At 34.2% G+C, this 17977-nt stretch overlaps 1 protein-coding gene across 2 annotated transcripts in view; it reads left to right on the top strand.

Annotated features, from left to right (window-relative positions):
- Positions 1 to 643: 643 nt before the first annotated feature.
- The window catches only part of LOC150093441 (uncharacterized), a 49398-nt gene continuing 32064 nt past the window's right edge, over positions 644 to 17977 (top strand). The window contains exon 1 of one of the 2 annotated variants that reach the window (XM_090414054.1): positions 644 to 749. The gene's annotated coding sequence lies outside the window, so the exon portion shown is untranslated. Of the gene's footprint in view, positions 750 to 951; positions 973 to 17977 lie in introns of those variants that run through there. The other variant, XM_090414055.1, reaches the window with a different exon arrangement.

The raw sequence follows: 17977 nt of genomic DNA on the forward strand, positions 1-17977 counted from the left end.
CCCATGTCGAACAATATTGTGATCGCAATTATGTAAGGATTATTTATCTGAGGAATTGGCATAAATAACTCACAATTGTGTGCTTTTGGTTCCCTGAGTTTTGACCAATTTATTTGATCGTCCATTTCGCTACGGTTTGAGCAATGTAGGAAATGATTTTTGTTTTACAGCCTACCCACTGAATATTCACTGGCAAATGATGGAGTTTCAAACCATTCCGAAGAGAGTAAAAATTAAAGTTCAGTTATTTTCATCACTGGTTTCTTCGAAACCTCCCACTTCATTTATTCGACATACCATGAATTAATCACTTCACCACTATGTATAAAGCACTGTATATAAGATGTGACAAGTTTTTTTTTTTTTTTTACCTTATAAATTTGGTTTTATTATTTTATTTTATTTTATTTTATTTTACTCCTTCTGGTGTTGCACTGCCTTTAGACTTGAACTACGTTCAGGCGTAAACTTAACTGTTTTGCTTACTTGGGAGAAGGAGTAAAAAAAGGAATTTCATAAAATTACTTGGTATCCTTAATATAACACTATATATAATTTTATATTACTGCTCTTCATCCGATTGAATTTAATTACGACAGGTGTCGCCCATAGCAGTGGAATAAACAACCCGATGTCGTTTGTTGCACTATCCGTACAGTACTGTAGCGAAGTCCATATTTTGAACTGTAGTGGCGAAGCACGAGTGAGTTGATGTAATATAGTCTCACGGTATGGTTAACTGCGAAATAGTAGGTAAATTTTAGTGTCATGAACCTTATCAACTATTTTACAAGGTGATATAACTGATAATTGTGCGCCCTTTATAGTATCTTAACAGTCATTGAAAATGGTTTCCATATCCGAGTACTGCCATAAACTTCTGACCTACATACGTGGCAAGTGCCGATCTTGGGATATGGCGATACACTGCAAAGGCGAGGAAATAGCCATTAATAACAAGACTATTATAAGGTGTGTTAACTCTACTTCTTTCACTACGCGTTATTTCCGCTTCTCATGCGTGTTACTTAGATGCGACAACTCTAATTGAAACTTTTTTTTTACAATTAGAGTTTTTTTTTTTTTATAATTTTACTGCGCAGAACTGAGTGAAATCAGTACAAAAAATCATCAGAAGATAGAAACCTGACCTGTCAGAATATGACATGAAAATTTAGAGATCAACCAAGTTCAAAGCGCTCAAGTCCTTTGTCCGAAAGTGGTAAGCATTCGTCTACTAAACGCAGGGAAATGTGTCACTCGGACCTGACAGCAGTGCAGATACGGAATTGTATTAAATTTCAATATTTCCATATGATTTATCTTCTTAACTTTTAGTTATGACAGTGCAACCAAAGAAAATTAACTCATTAGCATATTGTGATTTATTCCTTTTCGAAAATCGGACTCTTTCTCTCCAAACGATCACTTCGTTAACACGGGAATCTACCGGAGATCGCATCGGACACATAACTGCGTTAGAGGGCAGCCCATCTCCGTTAGCAACCGGATCTGACGTTACCGGTAGTAGGGGACAAAATGGATATTTCCAATTCAAAGGCTAGGTGACGCACAGTTCTCCTAGAGGAGAACGATAACGGCTCGGTACTGGAGTGCCGATTCAAAGAGTTAACAGTTTTTCCTTATGAGGAATTATACTACCTGTTTCTTTATTATGCAGTCATGTTAGATGGCATAGATTTTGCATTCTTCACTCTTTCAAATATTTTTCTTTATCCTTTAAAATGGTGCAAATTGGAGAACCGGCAAGAGAGAATTTCTCTGAAAGAGCTTTTAATGGTGCTACCGTCTTAGTGGCTGGTGATAATTTCCCGTTTTTTCTCTAATCTGCTTTTCTTTGTATCTTTTGCTCATTTTCTGTCATACTATTGCTTGTTTTTGACATTCTTGGAAGAGCAAAAGGATTATAGTTAAAAAGAAAACAAATTAAAAAATCATGTGTAATTGAAAAAAACTACGAATAACAGACTCGAGTCGCCCAGGCTCATGAGTGATTTAGGTTCGTTCATTACGTCATTATTTTCTTTTTCACGCATTATGTATAATATAATATCTGTTTCTACTAAGACTTCATCTTCTTTTATGGTATCTCTTAAAATTTTTGATAGGTCTTCCTGTACCTCTTTTATTCTTTGGATTTCAACTGTAGATTCTTTGTTCACTTCTCTGCACATGTTCAATCCATATTTTCCTCAGGGTTGAAAGCCAATTGTTTATTATTATTATTCAGGCCTCCAATGGAGTCAAAAGACTCATCGTTGGAGGACCGTCATTTTTCACGTTGTTTCCTTATATCTGTATTTTTTTATTTTACCCAGTCTAGTTTTATTTACTATTTTTCTTAATATATTCATTTCCCTGTGTTTAATTAACATTTGTCTTGTTTTCGTAGTGTCTGGTCTTGTATCTCCATTATATATCATAATAGGTGTATGGTTACTGCGTTGTAAATTCTGATTTTTTTCTCTACTCTAAGATGTTTATTTTTCCATACTGTTTCAATCAAGCTTCCTGATAGTCTTGCAGCTTGTCCAACTTGTTCTCTGACTTCCCTCCCAGTTCATTTGTATATTTAAATAGTTGTATTGTGTTATTTGTTCTATAATAGTATCTTCCAATTTAATTCACATCTTTATGGTTCTTTTGATATTGTCACACATTTTGTTTTAATTTTTGATATCTTCATAATATATAATTTTGCTGCTTTATTAACTCTCTGGAACTCGCAGTGGTAATAATTGCAGTGTAAATCATGGTATATCTGAGAGATACATTCACTACTAGTATGTCGTAAAATGCAATAAAACATAAAGATAAAACATTGCAAATATAATACATGATGGTAAAAATTAAGTGGATATTGAAACCAACATTATTTAATAGCAGAATATAGAAACTACAAGAGTTTCCTGCCAAATTCTAAACTAAAAGTTTTGGCAGATGCAAGCATAATCAATCTTATGGGCAACTTGCAGTAAAAGTGGAGTAAGCTTCAGATCACTTTCCTTGTTATTTGCTATAAATGTAAAGCACATCTCCTAGAGGACATATCTGATAAATAAGCCTTTGGCTCTCTTCTTCAGTAATACATGATGGTTTATTTATTTTCATTTACAATCTAGAAATTATTGAACAAAGAATAATAATAATAATAAAAAGCTAAACCCTACTCTACTGACATTGGAAGTCGTGGTATCTCTCAGATACTGTATACTTTCAAATATCACAAATGTTTACATAACATGTGTTAAACCAAACTGACAGCAAAAAACGGTGCAGAATATCACATGTATCATATGAATACACAGCTACTCATGACCTCCAAGCTACACACTGAATTGTGTAAGAATATATATAATAACCATTTTGCAGGTATCTGTCAGATCAGCTGTGAGCTCTGCAGGGTTAAAAGCATGTAGTGATTATTAGTAACTGGGTTTCATTTTCTGCAATTAATATGATGCCGTCTGCATAACATATAGTTGCTATTATTCTATTTTTTTATTTCCACTCTTGCATTTTGTATTTTATTAACGTTTTGTATTATTTTATCCATTATTATATTGAATATTCTTGGACTTAAGGAGTCTCCTTGTCAAATGCCATTATTAATTTGTATCTCTTTACTTGTTTTTCCTTGTGTTTTTATTATACAACTATTGTTATCATATATTTCTTTAATTATTTGTATTATGTTTTCTGATACTTTACTTGTCTAGAATATTTCCATTACATCTTGAATTAATATTTTGTCAAATGCTTTTTCCAGGTATATAAAGCATATAAATAATTTCCAATTGTATTCTATTCTTTTCTCTATCAATTGTCTAATTATAAATATTGCATCTACATGATCTGTGTTCTCTAAAACATCAACTAGATTAATTTCCTTTATTTTATTATTTAGAATTCTTGCTAGTACTTCTAATTAAGTATTTAATAACTTTATCGCTCTCTAATTTTCTGCATATTTGTTGGTCATGCAGACCAACAGGTATGCAGCAGAGGAATAACATGCCAGGTACATTAATTGCATAAAATCTTTAAAGATGAATTCTCCAGGAAATAGATTCAGAAATAATGTTACTGCATATGGGAGAGCTGACATGACTAACTCAAGCCAACTTACAGTAGGCAAGAAGACAGCTATGTGGAACACAAAGGGCATATATAACATTTCAACTGTCAACATCAGAACATTGTACAAACCTGGTAAATTAAAATTGATAGAGAGAACTGGAACTGTTCACATGGAGAATAGTGGGAGTTGCACATACAAAATGAACCGGTGTTGGATCGTACTTTCTTGTTTTTGATCCACCGTCTTGTTTTAACTCTATTCTTAAACAAGTAATAAGTTGCTGGTTGATTACTAATTTAAATGTAGAGAAATTTATATTTTTAGACTGTGCCACTCTATATCTAGATTAGTCAAGTAAATGAAATGTAGTGAAACCAAGCATCAACTAATTTCATATCAACATTATTTCTTACGGAGACCAAGTTTATATCTTATTTTTGAAGCTCCAGCTAGGTCCGATAATTTCATGAACGGTGCAGTAAAAGAGATTCAGGCAAACACAATTTTAAAATCATCAAAACAAAACATTTAATTCGGGGTTATGTATTATACATTTAAACTCAACTCTGAGAACAAGATAATATTGATGTCTTAGCTTAACTGGTCACAACATCTTACAGATTCAGTCTATGGGCATTCTGTTATCAGACTTATAGCTTTCACAATATTAAAATAACTTTTAATAGAGTTCAATATCACAAAATCTCTTAGTAAAAAATTTTACTATTATCACACAGTCAATGAAGTCTCAATACATTAATGGTGGTTACAACTGCTTCATGAGTATACACTTTCATACTTCATACTCCGGCTGATTTCAGCAAAAATGTTATAGTTAACGTGGGGAATAACAAGAGGAATTACACATATATCTTTGCACTGAAGTAACATAAAATTGGGCAACTCTTACTGGATAAATCCTTTGCTTATCAATTTCACTATGGGCACAACTATATTTACTTAGCACACTATGGCAACACTATTTAGAATAAATGTTCTCAGTGATAACCGAACTATTAATGGTCGCACTTCATGTGTATAGAAGTACTTGGATAAAGGAAAATGCTCATTCCTTCTTTAATACTGTGTTTATTTTTTAACGGTATATATTAGAACACAGAAACTAAGTAAATAATTAATTTATTAACTTATTGCTGATATTTCGCTGGTGTTATAACCAGCATCTTCAGAGCACAAAACACAGTTTATCACAATTCCAAGACTATAACAACATGGTGTAATCAACGGACTAGTTAAACAAAATTGTAGCAGCAACACAAAGACTAGAGTCCTGATTTTCGGTGCCCTCTATCTGAAAAAAAAAAAAAAAAATAGTTCTTTCTTAAGATGACTGTCTCCCAGATTTTAGGCAAGTTAATACAGCCATATTTGTTGAGATTTGGAGTGTGTTTCAGGGCTTCTGTTACCTCTAAGAACAATCTTTCCGACTTGTAAGAGCTTCCATGTAGTACTTCTGTTTTTCCAGTTGATCCTGTGTGCAGGGGTATCGAGAGCATGGTCTGCTAGGCCCAACTTGCCATAGTGATAATTCCGGACATATCTTTTTTGTTCGCTGATGTGGATGTTCACTGTTCTTCCTGTTTGACCATAGTAGGGCTTGATTACATGAGCAGGGTACTTGGTAGACTCCTGGATGTGATAAAGGGGGAATGCTGTCCTTGGGTGAGCGGATAAGGGTTGCTAATTTGTTACATGGTCTGAATGTAGTGCGTAGTTTATGTTTATTAAGAATTCTTAACACTATTCAACCAATTCAGCTCTCTGTTCAAGTTCCATGAAACTAATGGAACACGTAGTAATTCTTTAACTTCTAGAATTATTCTCAGTTGCCTATTACTTTCCCGGTCCTCAAATAGTCCAATTACAGCACTAAAGTTCTAGACACAGCAATCCTTTGCAATTCACTGTCTCTTGTATTCTCCTCGTCTGTCTGTGCTATATACTCCATGCTCTCGTGTCCCCGAATGGTCAGTCCTGAAAAAGAGAAGAGCCCCTGGTTTTCTCAGCTTATATACCTCCCTTCTTTTTCCCACCCAAAATTGTTTCTCACGCTCTCTTATTGTCAATTCCTTCTCTGCAGTTGAATACCATATCTCGTGATCCATGCATGCACTAGCTATTTCTAGCCTGTCTCCATAGTAATAAACAGAATAAAATAAAAAAAAAACAGAAATATTGCATAACATTATACCTTTACATACTGGTAGTGACAAATAAAAAATGAAAATATTATAATTCACATAAGACACATTAAACTTATATATACAATTTCTCATAATATTTAATTGGGAATAATCAAAATAAACAGAATAATATTTCAATACAAAGTCCTATCATTGCTAACACACATTTAAGAGTAATTAATAAAATTTAATAAATAAACTCAAGTCAATTACATGAATAATAATTTACAATCATGCGATTAATATCAAATAATTTTTTACAAGTATTGCCTTTGGTATGGTTGATTAAGTTGGATTCTGTAAGGAATATTAATAATTTAAATTTGTCCTTATTCAGAATCCAACACCAGCCAATATTGTACTCAGGAAGGAAAGAGAACCATCACAGAGAAGGTGTAGCACTAATCATTAAAAAACGATTCCTGAACTCAATAGTTACGGTAAGACCAATTTTCTCATGAATCATCTCTGTAAGATCCAAGTAAAAGATAGAGGAATATTCATAAAAATAATAGAAATTATGTCCCAAAAAAATCACACAAAGAGGTGGAATATAGTCAATTTCTTGAACAACTGCAAGAAGAAATTGAGAAAGCTAATACAAGATATATCTTGATTATAATGGGAGATTTTAATGCAAAGATCGATCAGTACTCTGAAGATAAAGCAGAAGTAATTGGAAATTTTGGTCATGGAGAGATGAATGAAAGAGGAGAGGACTTGATTAATTTTTGCAAAATAAATCAATAAATCAACACAAATACACTTGGAGATCACCAAACAGTGAAATCAAAAACTGTATAGACTATATAATTGTTAATAAGAAATGGAAACATTCCTTCCAAAATGTCAAAACATTATAGAATATTGACATGGATACAGACCATGAAGTACTATCAGACAAAGTAAAAATCAGTTTCAAAAGAAAAAGAATAAGTTACAAAACACAAAAGAAGATAGACATCTCAAAACTCAGAAATAGCTTAACCAGATCTAACTCAGAGATCATTGAAAGAAAAATTAAATAATCTTGCTTTAGATGCAGTCCTGGAGTCTTGGAATAAAGGTGAAGAAATTATTAAAGAAACTGCAACAAACACTTGAGCTACCAGACAAGAGTAAATAGAGATTGTCTTACACCAGAGAGAAAAAGAATATCCAAAATTAACGTCTCAAAAGAAGATAATGAAGAAAATAGAATATCATACAAAAATTTGAATAAAGAAATCAACATAAAGTTCAGATTAGCCAAAATAACACATTTAGAAGAAAAACCAGGAATGTGTGAAGAAGCATAGAAAAAACATGACTCCAAGACCATTTATGAAATAGTTAGATATAACCAGAGCATACTCCCCCAACCCAGATTCAATATTGCAGCAAGATGGAACCACAACAACTAGCACTAAAGTAATAAAAGAAATATGGACTAATAAGTTTAAAGAAAAACATGCAGTGAACAAAACATAAATCAAAATTCATGAAGACATCTGACACAAAAGACATCCTAAATGAAGAAGTACATAGAGCAATCAAAGAAATGAAATATGATAAAGCACCAGGCATAGACAACATTTAAAAAGGACTTCTAGAAAGAGGAGAGAGCATAATATATTTCCTAAGGAAACTGTTCCGCAAAATACTAAAGAAAGGAAATTTACTAACAAATTGGAGAACAGGCCAGACCTTCTCATCCACAAAAAAGGAGATGCACTAACCATAGACCTATCACCCTTCTAAGCCACAGCTATAAAATAGTCATCAGAATTCTTCAAAACAGAGTTAAACATTCCTATGAAGAGCAAATGGGATTTCGAAATAGCAGCAGCACAATAGATGCAATTTTCACGTTAACTAGATTACCAGATCTTATAAGAGAAAAAATAAACTCTACTGCTGTTTTATCGACTTCAAACAAGCTTGTGATTTGATAAACAAAGGGAAACCCATTAAAATTCTAGAAAACAGAGGGTTTGACAAATACCCATTTAATTGTATCAAGAATTACAATTCAGAAACACAAGCAATAGTAAAATACAAAAACATAGAAACAGATCAAATAGCAATTAAAAAGGGAGTAATGCATGGCTATCCATTGTCAACATGTTTATTCAACCTGTACCTAAAAGAAGTAGTAGATGAAAGACTGCAGATGTGTGAAGGCATAATGGTAAATGGAAGAAATATAACACATTTAAAGTATGCTGACGATATAGTTATCACTACAGACAGCTAAGAAAAATTAGAAAATATCATGACCAAGATACATCAAGCAAATAACAAATATGATATGAAAATCAATTTTATTAAAACAAAACTAATGGTAATAGGAAGAAAAAGTGAAGCAGTCCAAATGGAAATAGGGAACAATAATATAGAACAAGTAAAGCAGTTCAATTACCTAGGATCAATGATCACTGAAGAACTAGACTATTTTGAAACCATAAAACACCGAATCAATAATGGAATGTGAATGGGCAGACTGCAAAAATATGGAACAATAAAAGATTAAACAAATAACTCAAATTAAAGATATATAAAACAATGATAATTCAAAAGTACTGCATGGCTCAGAATGCTGGATCTTAAGAAAAAAGCAAATGGATAAACTTAATGCTTTTGTAATGAAATGCCTAAGAAAAACCAATAGAACGAACTGGACAGAAAGAAAAATAAACGAAAAAGTCAAAGAACTTATCTTTAAAGAAACAATAATTAGTGCACTAAAGAGAGCCAATTAAGCTGATTTGGACATGTTTCAAGAATGAACCCAGGAATACTACCAAACATATGAAACGAAGGACAGCCCAGCAGAGGAAGACCAAGAAAGAAACGGATTAACAACATTAAAGAAAGCACCCACTTCAAGTGCAGAATAGAACTTCATAAGAAGACAGCAGACAGAAAGAAATGGCAAAGATTTGGCTTTGAGAAACCCAACTCACCATGAGCAGAAGGGAAGAAGATAATTTTCTGTTTTCTTTTTAATTTTTTTTTTAAATATTGGCATTATTATATTTTTTTCCATTCTACGAAATCTTTTTTGTTTTTATTATTTGATTGTGTAGTGTATCTAAACTCCGAGTTATAATTTCTTTACTATTTTTTTAATAATTCATTATTGATATCTAGACCTGGTGATTTGCCATTCTTCAGTTTTCAATTGCATTTTCAATTAAATGTGTTTTCAATTTTTATCTCTGTTGTATTTATTTCTTCTTCTTGGTTTGTTTGTTTACCTAGTTCTACTTTCATTTCAACTATTTAATTATAAAGGTTTTTAAAATAATTTTCTAATTCTTCTATTTCTACTTTTTAATATTGCAATATATTCTGCTACTTCTTTCTTTTGTGTGTTAATAAATCTCCACATTTGTTCTGTACACCATAAAAATCATATTCAAGTTCTCTTGTATATGATTCCCAAAATTGATTTTAAATTTCTATTTTCTTTTGATTAACTTTATTTCTTTATTATTATAAAACCTCCATGGAGTCAAAGACTCGTCGCGGGAGGTCCACTGTTATACACGCAGTTTATCATAGTGTGCCTTAAATATATTCACTGTCTCTGCACTCGCCACACTCTCGGGCAAAGCATTCCAATCACTCGCCACTCTCCACGCAAAAAACCTGCTGCTCACTCCCTCCAAATACAGCTTCCAGGAATGACTTTGTTCTCCTGCTATCCTCACCCATTCTGTGCAAACCTCCCTGACATTAATCTGGTAATAACCTCTTAACAGGTTATGTCTCTATAATATCCCCCCTCCTCACTCTATCCACCCATTTCTGCAAATTGCATTTTGTCAATCTGTTTATCATTCTCCACATTCCAGAGACCAGAAACCACGTTAGTCAATCACCTCTGAACTTTTTCCAATGCAATTTCATCATTTTGAAAATCAGGTGACCAGATCTGTGTACAGCAATCCATATGTCGCCTGATCAAAGCCTTATACAAAGGAACCATAACATCCTTACTTCTACAAGTCAATGTCCTCCACCTCATTCCCATTATCTGCTGTGTTGTCTTCACATTAGTAACATGTCCCCAAAATTTTAGGTCCTTGTCTACAATCACTCCCAAATCTCTCATCTCCTCTACCTCTTCCAAGATATTTCCACTGATTGTGTACTTGACATCCCATCTCTGCTTCCCAAATTTTAAAACCTTACACTTTGAAACATTGAATTGACATCCCCACTCATTTATCCATTCACCCAGTGTATTCAAGTCCTCTTGCAAAGCAACAGCATCCATACTACTCCTGATAGCTCTCCCCAACTTTGCATCATCTGAAATCATCATTCAGACCTCTCCAAATATCATTTGCATACAAATTAAACAGCAATGGACCCAAAACAGACCCCTCAGGTACACCACTAGTAAATTTCCTCTTCTGGGATATTGCTCCTCCATAGACAACTCGCTGATAACTATCAGACATCCAACCTCCACATCCAGTGAACCAATCTGTTCAGCTCCATCTGTTCCAATTTAATTACCAGCTTGTCATGTGGCATTTTATTAAACGCCTTTGCAAAATCTAAATATACCACTGTATATGCAACAACCTTATCGAATGCATTTGTCATTTTATTATAAAAAGTAAGCAGATTGCTAAAGCAAGATCTTCTTTTAGTAAATCCATGCTGGCTGCAAAACTTTTTTTTTCTGTTGTCAACCAAATTCTGAATCTTATTCTTAACTAACTTCTCTAATACCTTGAACACAACTCCACACACACATACTGGTCTATAATTGAAAGGATTATTCTAATCATCCCTCCCCCTTAAGAACTGGAACAATTTTACTCTTTCCACTCCTTTGGAACTTGGCCCAGTGAGAGACTCATGTTGAAAAGGTATACAAAAGCTTTTAACTCTCTCGCACATTCCCTCAAGACATGTGGTGAAATAGCATAAAGTCTCTTCAATTCCTCATATACCTCCTGTTCACTTACTAACAGTTCCTCCTCCTTCTTTCCCACTGCTTTCAAGTTCTGCATGATGCCACATTCAGAAGAATGAAATACCTTTAGAAATTGCGCACTAAATATCTCAACTATATCCTTCGCAGTGGTTATCGTTCCTCCTTTTTCACTAATCAATTCCATCCTACCATAATCATTCTTTCTTCTACTGACCACATATTTAAAAAAAACTTGCTTTTTTTTTTTTTGCTGCTTTACCTAACTGCTGCTCATACTACATTTTTGCTAGCCTTATCAAGCTAGTCACCTTCCTTGCCTGCTCTTTGTACTTCTCATGCAACTCATTTTGTGGTTCTTCCATAATACCTTCTTCCAGATTGCATTCCTTATCTCTTGATTCATCAATTTTACACCCACTCTATTTACCCTCTTAATCCTTGAATACACTCTGATATTGTCTCCACCAAATAGTTCTTGAGTATGGCCCAAGCAGCATTGATATTCTTTCCATCCAGTTCCTCTTTCCAATTTATTATTGCAAGCTGTTTCCTGAGCTTTTCATAATTACCAGTCTTATAATTCCACATATATCCATTTCTAACAGACATCCTCGAATGATTGGTCACCCTGCACATGATCACCTTGTGGTCACTCTCACCAATCGGTGGAAGATTTGATACCTCATTTATAATAACATCATCTGATGAGATGATCAAATCTAATACTCTTGATTCTCGTGTACCCTCTGTTACATGCTGCCTAAGATAATTATCTTTCAAAATCTCCAAAAATTAATTTTCTTTATCCCCAGATGCAGTCTCTTGGTTCTAGTCTATATTTCCATAATTAAAGTCGTCCATAATGTAACTCGTTTCTTGCTAGCTAGGCTAATTTTCATATACATTTCGTTCTCATTACCCTCCATACTACCAGCTCTATAGCAACACCCAAGTAAATATTTCATCATGTTTACTTCTACCTCACACCATACTGCCTCAAAACTGTGACCACTATTTGCACCTTGTAAATCCACCTTAGATGGGCAGAACTCATCTGCTACCATTAACAGTACACCTCCTCCCTTTCTTCCCTTCTATCTTCACAAAAAATATCATATCTGTTCATCTCTATTCCTGTTAGGATGTCATCGTCATATAATCACATCACCAACAATTTTGGGGGGAACAGACTCAAGCAAAGCAACAATTGAATTCCCCTTATTTCGAATACTTCTAGCATTAGAGAGTAAACATAAGAAATCATTGCTGCTTCTGCAAGTCCTACGATGTGACTCTTCAATACTTCCTCAGTCACTTCCTCTATATTACCACCAATTCTACAACTTTCCTCACACCTAAACTCTTCCCACCCGTCCCAGGCCATCTCAATCTGTGTTTGCCTACTTACACATTCACCTCTGAATTTGGCATCCACATGCTTCATAAAGTTTCTCCCCGTCCACCCTGACTCCTCCCGTTTCCCTGTTTGTGTTGTACCTCCACTCTCTCATTTACTTCATTCATAATATTCACCTCCCCATTTGCAAGTGAACAAATACCTCTCCCTACCCTGCTTTTTTGCTCTTTCATATCACTTCGCACCACCTCAGATATATACATTACAGTCATTACCTCTCCTGCCAGTAACAATCTCTTCAGCAGTATCACAGCAAAACCATTTAAATGCAGCCCATCTTCTTTAGACAATTCCATCCATCCCTCAAATTCCTCCCACACATTCACAAAATGCACTCCATGCTCCTCGCATAACTACGCTAACATATTCATAATCTTTGCTCACCTCCTCAATTCATCACTATCATACCTTGGCAACACACTGACTACCTTGCCTACCACACTTATCTTTTACTATCCATAATAATGTCCTTATATTCAATTTGGCATTTTCCTTGTTCCCATCAAAATCATTTGTTCCAACTACAACCACCAACTCTTGTGCTATCTTATACCTCATGTCTAATGCTTCAATCACTCTCTCCATTCTACCATTAGGAAAACAAACCTTATGCATCTTCTCATTCACCACACCTCTAATAATGGAATCTCCATATAAAGCTACTTTCGATTCATTCAATATATCTTTTGCATGGCCATCTTTCCTTCTGCTCTTTTTCACTCTTCCATGTATGTCTAATTCTTTTCATCTGATTTCGCATGCTGTTCATCTCTTGCCTCATCATTATCAACTCTGCTTTCATGTCCGCATCCAATATATCTTCCTGTCTGACATTTTTATGTAGTTTCATATTATGTCTTTGAATGTATTTGGTCGTGCAGCATCTACAACAGTCCTCACGCTGATGTTCTGACGAGGATATCGAAGGATAATTAACTGACCCATTTTCCTTCTCTCGAGCAACATTCTAATCCTGTAATGGAAGCTGCTGATCATGTATTTTAGGAATGTTTGGCATAACAGCAGTATCACGAATGTATCCCAAGACATCATCATGGATCTACTGTCTTGATGTGAAGAACTGGCACAAGGTGAAAGCTCCAGATAATAAGAGTAAGACATCAGGTTCGATATCTTTTATCATACTTTGTGCAACTTGAAAAGTAGATAATTCAGGTGATACAGAACAAGGAACTAATATTTCGCTATCTGTACTTATCCCTGATTCTATGTTATTTGAGTAAGTTTCAATGAACTCAACAGTATTAAGAATAGGCATCGTATTCATTACTGGGATTGACAACGAATCTTTGAGCAAACTCTCGAAAGATTTTGCCACTGCCTGTGATTCCTCCAATTCTATTATTGTATCTTCACTTTGTTGTGATCCTTTTACCAACACTGAACTATGTATACATGGAAATGAGTTCTGAGTTGGACTAGGATATATATTTGAATTAGAAACAGAAATGTCATTTAAAGGATAATCAGTTCCTGACGGTTCTAACCTTCCTTCACTTGTGAACGACTTTATTGACCTGTTGTTATCTTCTGGTGTGTCTAATTCATTTACTTTTGTGACACATTGGTCTTCATGCCTTTACTGTTAGAACCCCGAAGATATCTACTCCTTGGTCTTCCTCTTGTTCTTAAATACTGGTGACAATTCTGTACTGCGTTTTTTTGGTTGCAAGTTACAAGGTCTTGGTACTTGAGTCATGTTCAGTCTTCTCCTGAATATCAATACTGGAAGTATCCTGTTGTGCAACTTCTGTACAGATCTTGACATTCAGACTTTTAGTAGCAGTGTAGCAAGTTTGTCCTGCGAAATGATCACTTCACCCTTGTACATAAAATCTATTATCATTTTTAAATCGGTGTATTTTATATATTTGAGAATAACAACTGGATGTTTACAAAAGTTTTCAAGAAATATGCCATAAAAGAAAGAACTGCAAGCAGACAACGCTATTTTGTGTGCTTAAGTCGTTCAACTTCACATACTAAAGTCACACAAAAGTTTCAGTAAAAAGTATTCATTAAAAGTAGTAGGTACATTGACATGGTGATTATTCCTTCTTAAACAGATCTGCTGAGCCTCCATCTTCATAATCTAGTAAAATTTTTTTTAATTTTTTAAGTTTACCAATAACAAGTTGGAACAATGAAACTAGCACCTAAATTGTTATATTTAGCAATACAATGGTTGTAATACACATGTAAATTAGGCCTAACTCAACGCGTACAAGAAACTCCAATCAGTGAAAAATGACACCGCATTACTGACTTTACTCACCACTTTAATAACTTCATTTATCCTAGGAATGCCCTAATATTTCTGTTCGTATTTCAGTTAAATTTGTTTTAAAAATCTTCCAATTATCTTCTACGTGTTGTTCGCTGCTTAGTCATTTATCTTTAAAATTTGTTTTAATCTATTGCGGTATAATGTTTTTATCCATTCTTCTTTTAATAATTCCACTTAAAATTAATTAAGTGAGAATTGCTTTTTTTTTTAAATGAAAAAGTGTGTATTTGAAAAATACGTACGTTAACCTCCCAACAAACCAGAACGCCTGTTTTTGTACGTCCAGCAAAATCTGGTACTCTGCATGCTACGTTGAAAGAACATCGATAAGAAGTGGTGTTTGGGCATCATGTTCATTTGAAAGTGCAGTACACCTTCATGCTGAAGTCGCGATTATCACTGCATCTTATTTGCTAATAGGAAATGCAGTTCCTTGTTCCATGCTGGGTAACTGGACTTTTACTTATATGGGATAGACAAAAAATATAGAAATTATTTTTTCTCCTTTTATTGTACAATTTTTAATGGCAGGCAAAAAATAAGAGATCCTTGCACACTTTATTCACTTGAATATTACATTACCTTAGAAAACTAATGTCATTTTCAATTTCTTGTGGTAATTCTGTCTAGTCGACAATACATTTTATTTGTTCTCGAAGAACATTTTTCAAGAGAATTATGTAAAGTGTTTTGGGAAAAAAAAATAGTCTGTCGACTTTCCAGATTTGGTTATTTTGATTTTTATTCAAAATCAAATTTCGTAGATTGCCCGAAGGAAGCCCTTTGACATCTTTGCTTTACAGACAAAAATATGAAAATGTTTAATCACATCAAATGTGAAGTGAACATTCAGTGAAAAGTATGAAATACAAAACTAGATCAAATTAGACATTTATAATTCAGTTACTATCAGCGTCCTGGCGGGAGGAGGGAGTGTTGGATAATATTTCAAAACAAAATTTTAACCAATTCTGTACAGGACATGTTTCAGATAATTTCTTCATATTCATATTTATGTTGCTTCCACTCACAAACGGTTATTTTATAAAGGCAACATTATTATTGAAATGTGCGCCATAGAAATAATGATAATGACAATTTGTTTCGTTTTACAACTACAAGTTCATATGAAATACCACTGAATATAATTTAACGACATATTAAAATTATCCTTGAAATAAGAATGTAATGTAATTTAACGTCTTGTTCATAAAAACAGAAAGCGTTGTTCTCAAACAGCAGCAGAAGGTCTCAATCTGTAATTGAGATCTACTGCTGCTGTTTAAGAATGTGACATGCATATTTTCGTACATCATAGTAGTGCTCAGAAATAAAATAAAAAAAATAGTACTCAGAACTTATTTATTGCAATAAATTTTGCGCGATAACATTTTTTTCCCCCCAGAATATTTCAAAACAAGGGTGGAATGCAGGCCCGTTCCATTCTATTTGTTCCAGAGGAGGGCCAAAAAAAAAAAAGCTGAAAACTTCTGCAACACAGGCACAATTTTTTTCTTAATTCAAATCTTTCTTTCTTAAATAATTGCATCAAATTATTTATAAGTTTCTGATAATAAATTGAAATTGTTTTTATTACAAATTAAAAAAAATTATTTTGAAATAAATATTGTATCATACTGTAAAAGAAATATCGGTATTTCCATTTAGGGAAGATTTGAAAACAAAATAAGACTGCTGATGTAATACACAACACTGTTTGATGCTCTTTAGTGTCACTTCTAAAGAAGTGGCCTTTCTTTCGCAGTAGCTTTTAGACTTGACCTGCAGCTAAGGAGATTATTGGTAAGACAAAGTTATTTCCAGCAGCAGCAAAAGTCGTAATTTTTGGAAGTTTTTTTAGAAAAAGAAAAAAAAAAAAAAACTAACATTACTGAACTTCCTTCTTTTTTTTTTTTTTTTTTAAATGGTGAAAATATAGAATAGAATTTTTAAAAACTTATTTGGATACAACAATATTACTTGCTTGCTTGTTTTATCAAGCGGGAAAATTAAATAACAGATATTGAATATTGTGCGTGAAAATTTCAGACCAGTAGAAAATTAGATTGAGTAGTTATCAATAATTCAGTTCTAGGCGTAATATTCTGAAATAAAAAAAAAAATATATTGAACCAAAAATTCGGTATGACATAAATAAATGTATATATAAAAAAAATAAAAATAAATACTTAAAACAGTGCAATAATTCTTGGATTTAAATTTCGAATATACTTACCTCCGTGAGAAGTAATATTCGTGGGGTGTTTAACAGTCAACAATTCAATGATTTACAAACATAGAGCCAGATACTTATGTACACCTCATGTACTAACTGGCAAATGAGGGCTGCATGTAAAAACGAAATTCAGAAGTAGTGTGTGTACTATGGGGGGGGGGGGGGGCTCTGCACGACTGATACCTAAGGCTCCCCCCCGAGTTCCGGACTGGTAGGCCGTTTCTCTTTGAATTCGGACGACTTGAATTATGAAGACTCGACCCTGAGGGTCGAGTCTTCATAATTCGAGGGTAGCACCTCACGACACTGTCAGGGTAGCAGCTGAGTGTCGAGTCTTCAAAAGGGGACACCACCCCCTGGCTCCTACGGCGGCTAACCCCCGAGTTCCTGATTGGAAGGCCGGTTCTCCTTGAATTCTGATGACTCGAATTTTGTACTCAAAAGGGTTCCCCCCCCCCTTCCGAACCAACCACCCGAGTTCCAGACTGGTAAGCCAGTTTAATTTGATTTCTAATTACTCGAATTTTGAAGACTCGACCCCTGAGTGTAGAGTCTTCAAAAGGGGGCAACCCCCCTGGTGGCTACGGCGCCCAAACTCCTGAGTTTCTGATTGGTAGCCCGGTTCTCCTTGGATTCTGATTATTCGAATGGAGTTCCCCCGGTGCCAACCCCACCGAGTTGCAGTCAGGTAAGCCAGTTCACCTTGAATTCTGATGACTTGAATTTTGAAGGCTCGAAACTCAGGGTAGTCCCTGAGTTTCAAAACGTTACACA

This window comes from Typopeltis vanoorti, chromosome 24, assembly GCF_054136105.1.
Source record: "Typopeltis vanoorti isolate ZY-2024b chromosome 24, IOZ_Tvanoo_1.0, whole genome shotgun sequence".
NCBI lineage: Eukaryota > Metazoa > Arthropoda > Arachnida > Uropygi > Thelyphonidae > Typopeltis > Typopeltis vanoorti.